Genomic DNA, 8,105 nt, shown 5'->3' with positions numbered 1-8,105 from the left:
GTTGAAGATGTCGTTCCCATAGCAACGATAAAAACATTCCCTAACCAGAAACCGTGGATTGATGGCAGCATTCGCGTGAAACTGAAAGCGCGAACCACTGCTTTTAATCAGGGCAAGGTGTCTGGCAACATGACCGAATACAAACAGTGCAGCTATTCCCTCCGCAAGGCTATTAAACAAGCTAAGCGTCAGTACAGAGACAAAGTAGAATCTCAATTCCATGGCTCAGACACAAGAGGCATGTGGCAGGGTCTACAGTCAATCATGGACTACAAGAAGAAACCCAGCCCAGTCACGGACCAGGATGTCTTGCTCCCAGGCAGACTGAATAACTTTTTTGCCCGCTTTGAGGACAATACAGTGCCACTGACACGGCCTGCAACGAAAACATGCGGTCTCTCCTTCACTGCAGCCGAGGTGAGTAAGACATTTAAACGTGTTAACCCTCGCAAGGCTGCAGGCCCAGACGACATCCCCAGCCACGCCCTCAGAGCATGCGCAGACCAGCTGGCCGGTGTGTTTACGGACATATTCAATCAATCCCTACCAGTCTGCTGTTCCCACATGCTTCAAGAGGGCCACCATTGTTCCTGTTCCCAAGAAAGCTAAGGTAACTGAGCTAAACGACTACCGCCCCGTAGCACTCACTTCCGTCATCATGAAGTGCTTTGAGAGACTGGTCAAGGACCATATCACCTCCACCCTACCTGACACCCTAGACCCACTCCAATTTGCTTACCGCCCAAATAGGTCCACAGACGATGCAATCTCAACCACACTGCACACTGCCCTAACCCACCTGGACATGAGGAATACCTATGTGAGAATGCTGTTCATCGACTACAGCTCGGCATTCAACAACATAGTACCCTCCAAGCTCGTCATCAAGCTCGAGACCCTGGGTCTCGACCCCGCCCTGTGCAACTGGGTACTGGACTTCCTGACGGGCCGCCCCCAGGTGGTGAGGGTAGGCAACAACATCTCCTCCCCGCTGATCCTCAACACGGGGGCCCCACAAGGGTGCGTTCTGAGCCCTCTCCTGTACTCCCTGTTCACCCACGACTGCGTGGCCACGCACGCCTCCAACTCAATCATCAAGTTTGCGGACGACACAACAGTGGTAGGCTTGATTACCAACAACGACGAGACGGCCTACAGGGAGGAGGTGAGGGCCCTCGGAGTGTGGTGTCAGGAAAATAACCTCACACTCAACGTCAACAAAACTAAGGAGATGATTGTGGACTTCAGGAAACAGCAGAGGGAACACCCCCTATCCACATCGATGGAACAGTAGTGGAGAGGGTAGCAAGTTTTAAGTTCCTCGGCATACACATCACAGACAAACTGAATTGGTCCACTCACACTGACAGCGTCGTGAAGAAGGCGCAGCAGCGCCTCTTCAACCTCAGGAGGCTGAAGAAATTCGGCTTGTCACCAAAAGCACTCACAAACTTCTACAGATGCACAATCGAGAGCATCCTGGCGGGCTGTATCACCGCCTGGTACGGCAACTGCTCCGCCCTCAACCGTAAGGCTCTCCAGAGGGTAGTGAGGTCTGCACAACGCATCACCGGGGGCAAACTACCTGCCCTCCAGGACACCTACACCACCCGATGTTACAGGAAGGCCATAAAGATCATCAAGGACATCAACCACCCGAACCACTGCCTGTTCACCCCGCTATCATCCAGAAGGCGAGGTCAGTACAGGTGCATCAAAGCTGGGACCGAGAGACTGAAAAACAGCTTCTATCTCAAGGCCATCAGACTGTTAAACAGCCACCACTAACATTGAGTGGCTGCTGCCAACACACTGTCATTGACACTGACCCAACTCCAGCCACTTTAATAATGGGAATTGATGGGAAATGTAAATGATGTAAATATATCACTAGCCACTTTAAACAATGCTACCTTATATAATGTTACTTACCCTACATTATTCATCTCATATGCATACGTATATACTGTACTCTAGATCATCGACTGCATCCTTATGTCACTAGCCACTTTAACTATGCCACTTTGTTTACTTTGTCTACATACTCATCTCATATGTATATACTGTACTCGATACCATCTACTGTATGCTGCTCTGTACCATCACTCATTCATATATCCTTATGTACATATTCCTTATCCCCTTACACTGTGTATAAGACAGTAGTTTTGGAATTGTTAGTTAGATTACTTGTTGGTTATCACTGCATTGTCAGAACTAGAAGCACAAGCATTTCGCTACACTCGCATTAACATCTGCTAACCATGTGTATGTGACAAATACATTTTGATTTGATTTGATTTGATTTGAGACTGTGATATGTGGTTGTCTCACCTAGATATCTATATATCCATTGTTGTCTCACCTAGATATCTATATATCCATTATTTAACAGGAATGTTGGTATCCTGTATATTAGACTGTGATATGTGGTTGTCTCACCTAGATATCTATATATCCATTATTTAACAGGAATGTTGGTATCCTGTATATTTGACTGTGATATGTGGTTGTCTCATCTAGATATCTATATATCCATTATTTATCAGGAATGTTGGTATCCTGTATATCTGACTGTGATATGTGGTTGTCTCACCTAGATATCTAAAGATGAATGCACTTAGAGGTTCCATCTTAATTTGACTCAGTTTCTCACAGCAGGAAAATAACAGCAAAAGTGCATTTTATGTCTAAATTACCCCTTTTTAGAAGTCTTTATAAAGCCTTGTAGTGGTTTAATCATTTATTTTAACAAAATGAGATAATTTACCAACATTTCTGAAAAGTGATATGTAGCGTTTTGGAATGAAACTCTTCTTATGTTTCCCCATCTGAGCTCAGAGTAGATGAGAGATGTAATGTTTGTCTCTGTTGTGTTGAAGTCCAATCAAGCAGGAGAGACCAGCCTCCCCTGTACCCAGCTGTGTGTCCCTGAAGAGTGACAAGTCTATGGAACTACCTATACTGTTTAGAGAGGGAGACTTTTCTACTAAACAAAGGTAAGAAGAACTCATGGGTCATCGTCAGTGAGTTAAACAACACCGTCTCTAGTCATTTCTCCTCTCCCATTTTCCCATTTATTGTTGTTGTTTTCATAATCCATAGGCTAATCCTTTTGTCCATTTTCGTAGTCCTAAAATAATATTAAACAAACACAACATGCTGGATCTCTGTTTAGGGGTCAGTTCTCTAAAATGAGTCTCTCTTGGGAGAGAGAGGAGGGGGGCCCTGCCTCTAAAATGAGTCTCTCTGGGGAGAGAGAGGAGGGGGGCCCTGCCTCTAAAATGAGTCTCTCTGGGGAGAGAGAGGAGGGGGGCCCTGCCTCTAAAATGAGTCTCTCTGGGGAGAGAGAGGAGGGGGGCCCTGCCTCTAAAATGAGTCTCTCTTGGGAGAGAGAGGAGGGGGGCCCTGCCTCTAAAATGAGTCTCTCTTGGGAGAGAGAGGAGGGGGGCCCTGCCTCTAAAATGAGTCTCTCTGGGGAGAGAGAGGAGGGGGGCCCTGCCTCTAAAATAAGACTCTTTGGGGAGAGGGAGGAGGGGGGCCCTCCCTCTAAAATGAGTCTCTCTGGGGAGAGAGGAGGAGGGGGCCCTGCCTCTAAAATTAGTCTCTCTGGGGAGAGAGAGGAGGGGGCCCTGCCTCTAAAATAAGACTCTCTGGGGAGAGAGAGGAGGGGGGCCCTGCCTCTAAAATGAGTCTCTCTGGGGAGAGAGAGGAGGGGGGCCCTGCCTCTAAAATTAGTCTCTCTTGGGAGAGAGAGGAGGGGGGCCCTGCCTCTAAAATAAGACTCTTTGGGGAGAGGGAGGAGGGGGGCCCTCCCTCTAAAATGAGTCTCTCTGGGGAGAGAGAGGAGGGGGGTCCTGCCTCTAAAATGAGTCTCTCTGGGGAGAGAGAGGAGGGGGGCATTGCCTCTAAAATTGGTCTCTCTGGGGAGAGAGAGGAGGGGGGCCCTGCCTCTAAAATGAGTCTCTCTGGGGAACATGACACCAAAACTAAGAGGTGAGCTGACAATATTGTTTAAGAATGTATATTCTAAATAGTTTTTTATTCAGAAATTATTTCTTATGGGTACATTCTATATAACTGTTCTAGATTTTAGATGTGTATGAAAATGTGTTTTTTTGCAAAGGTCTATTTATCCATTATTTAACAGGAATGTTGGTATCCTGTATATCTGACTGTGATATGTGGTTGTCTCACCTAGATATCTATATATCCATTATTTAACAGGAATGTTGGTATCCTGTATATCTGACTGTGATATGTGGTTGTCTCACCTAGATATCTATATATCCATTATTTAACAGGAATGTTGGTATCCTGTATATCTGACTGTGATATGTGGTTGTCTCACCTAGATATCTATATATCCATTATTTAACAGGAATGTTGGTATCCTGTATATCTGACTGTGATATGTGGTTGTCTCACCTAGATATCTATATATCCATTATTTATCAGGAATCTTGGTATCCTGTATATTAGACTCGCGTTCCTAGGAAACTATGCAGTTTTTTGTTTTTTTACGTGTTATTTCTTACATTAGTACCCCAGGTCATCTTAGGTTTCATTACATACAGTCGAGAAGAACTACTGAATATAAGATCAGCGTCAACTCACCATCAGTACGACCAAGAATATGTTTTCCGCGACGCGGATCCGGTGTTCTGCCTTACAAACAGGACAACGGAATGGATCGCATGCAGCGACCCAAGGAAACGACTCCGAAAAAGAGGGAAACGAGGCGGTGTTCTGGTCAGACTCCGAAAAAGGGCACATCGCGCACCACTCCCCAGCATTCTTCTCGCCAATGTCCAGTCTCTTGACAACAAGGTTGACGAAATCCGAGCAAGGGTAGCATTCCAGAGGGACATCAGAGACTGCAACGTTCTCTGCTTCACGGAAACATGGCTTACTGGGAAGACGCTATCCGATGCAGTGCAGCCAACGGGTTTGTCCACGCATCGCGCCGACAGAAACAAACATCTTTCTGGTAAGAAGAGTGGCGGGGGCGTATGCCTCATGACTAACGAGACATGGTGTGATGAAGGAAACATACAGGAACTCAAATCCTTCTGTTCACATGATTTAGAATTCCTCACAATCAAATGTAGACCGCATTATCTTCCAAGAGAATTCTCTTCGATTATAATCACAGCCGTATATATCCCCCCCCAAGCAGACACATCGATGGCTCTGAACGAACTTTATTTAACTCTTTGCAAACTGGAAACCATTTATCCGGAGGTTGCATTCATTGTAGCTGGGGATTTTAACAAAGCTAATCTGAAAACAAGACTCCCTAAATTTTATCAGCATATCGATTAAGCAACCAGGGGTGGTAAAACCTTGGATCATTGTTACTCTAACTTCCGCGACGCATATAAGGCCCTGCCCCCCCCCCCTTTCGGAAAAGCTGACCACGACTCCATTTTGCTGATCCCTGCCTACAGGCAGAAACTAAAACAAGAGGCTCCCACGCTGAGGTCTGTCCAACGCTGGTCAGACCAAGCTGACTCCACACTCCAAGACTGCTTCCATCACGTGGACTGGGACATGTTTCGTATTGCGTCAGATGGAAATATTGACGAATACGCTGATTCGGTGTGCGAGTTCATTAGAACGTGCGTCGAAGATGTCGTTCCCATAGCAACGATAAAAACATTCCCAAACCAGAAACCGTGGATTGATGGCAGCATTCGCGTGAAACTGAAAGCGCGAACCACTGCTTTTAATCAGGGCAAGGTGTCTGGAAACATGTCCGAATATAAACAATGCAGCTATTCCCTCCGCAAGGCTATTAAACAAGCTAAGCGTCAGTACAGAGACAAAGTGGAATCTCAATTCAATGGCTCAGACACAAGAGGCATGTGGCAGGGTCTACAGTCAATCACGGACTACAAGAAGAAACCCAGCCCAGTCACGGACCAGGATGTCTTGCTCCCAGGCAGACTAAATAACTTTTTGCCCGCTTTGAGGACAATACAGTGCCACTGACACGGCCTGCAACGAAAACATGCGGTCTCTCCTTCACTGCAGCCGAGGTGAGTAAGACATTTAAACGTGTTAACCCTCGCAAGGCTGCAGGCCCAGACGGCATCCCCAGCCGCGCCCTCAGAGCATGCGCAGACCAGCTGGCCGGTGTGTTTACGGACATATTCAATCAATCTCTATACCAGTCTGCTGTTCCCACATGCTTCAAGAGGGCCACCATTGTTCCTGTTCCCAAGAAAGCTAAGGTAACTGAGCTAAACGACTACCGCCCCGTAGCACTCACTTCCGTCATCATGAAGTGCTTTGAGAGACTAGTCAAGGACCATATCACCTCCACCCTACCTGACACCCTAGACCCACTCCAATTTGCTTACCGCCCAAATAGGTCCACAGACGATGCAATCTCAACCACACTGCACACTGCCCTAACCCACCTGGACAAGAGGAATACCTATGTGAGAATGCTGTTCATCGACTACAGCTCGGCATTCAACACCATAGTACCCTCCAAGCTCGTCATCAAGCTCGAGACCCTGGGTCTCGACCCCGCCCTGTGCAACTGGGTACTGGACTTCCTGACGGGCCGCCCCCAGGTGGTGAGGGTAGGCAACAACATCTCCTCCCCGCTGATCCTCAACACGGGGCCCCACAAGGGTGCGTTCTGAGCCCTCTCCTGTACTCCCTGTTCACCCACGACTGCGTGGCCACGCACGCCTCCAACTCAATCATCAAGTTTGCGGACGACACAACAGTGGTAGGCTTGATTACCAACAACGACGAGACGGCCTACAGGGAGGAGGTGAGGGCCCTCGGAGTGTGGTGTCAGGAAAATAACCTCACACTCAACGTCAACAAAACTAAGGAGATGATTTTGGACTTCAGGAAACAGCAGAGGGAACACCCCCCTATCCACATCGATGGAACAGTAGTGGAGAGGGTAGCAAGTTTTAAGTTCCTCGGCATACACATCACAGACAAACTGAATTGGTCCACTCACACTGACAGCGTCGTGAAGAAGGCGCAGCAGCGCCTCTTCAACCTCAGGAGGCTGAAGAAATTCGGCTTGTCACCAAAAGCACTCACAAACTTCTACAGATGCACAATCGAGAGCATCCTGGCGGGCTGTATCACCGCCTGGTACGGCAACTGCTCCGCCCTCAACCGTAAGGCTCTCCAGAGGGTAGTGAGGTCTGCACAACGCATCACCGGGGGCAAACTACCTGCCCTCCAGGACACCTACACCACCCGATGTTACAGGAAGGCCATAAAGATCATCAAGGACATCAACCACCCGAACCACTGCCTGTTCACCCCGCTATCATCCAGAAGGCGAGGTCAGTACAGGTGCATCAAAGCTGGGACCGAGAGACTGAAAAACAGCTTCTATCTCAAGGCCATCAGACTGTTAAACAGCCACCACTAACATTGAGTGGCTGCTGCCAACACACTGTCATTGACACTGACCCAACTCCAGCCACTTTAATAATGGGAATTGATGGGAAATGTAAATGATGTAAATATATCACTAGCCACTTTAAACAATGCTACCTTATATAATGTTACTTACCCTACATTATTCATCTCATATGCATACGTATATACTGTACTCTAGATCATCGACTGCATCCTTATGTCACTAGCCACTTTAACTATGCCACTTTGTTTACTTTGTCTACATACTCATCTCATATGTATATACTGTACTCGATACCATCTACTGTATGCTGCTCTGTACCATCACTCATTCATATATCCTTATGTACATATTCCTTATCCCCTTACACTGTGTATAAGACAGTAGTTTTGGAATTGTTAGTTAGATTACTTGTTGGTTATCACTGCATTGTCAGAACTAGAAGCACAAGCATTTCGCTACACTCGCATTAACATCTGCTAACCATGTGTATGTGACAAATACATTTTGATTTGATTTGATTTGATTTGAGACTGTGATATGTGGTTGTCTCACCTAGATATCTATATATCCATTGTTGTCTCACCTAGATATCTATATATCCATTGTTTATCAGGAATGTTGGTATCCTGTATATTAGACTGTGATATGTGGTTGTCTCACCTAGATATCTATATATCCATTATTTAACAGGAATGTT

This window comes from Oncorhynchus nerka, unplaced genomic scaffold (assembly GCF_034236695.1).
Source record: "Oncorhynchus nerka isolate Pitt River unplaced genomic scaffold, Oner_Uvic_2.0 unplaced_scaffold_1012, whole genome shotgun sequence".
In the NCBI taxonomy this organism is placed as follows: domain Eukaryota; kingdom Metazoa; phylum Chordata; class Actinopteri; order Salmoniformes; family Salmonidae; genus Oncorhynchus; species Oncorhynchus nerka.
Note: the sequence above shows the minus strand (reverse complement) of the source record.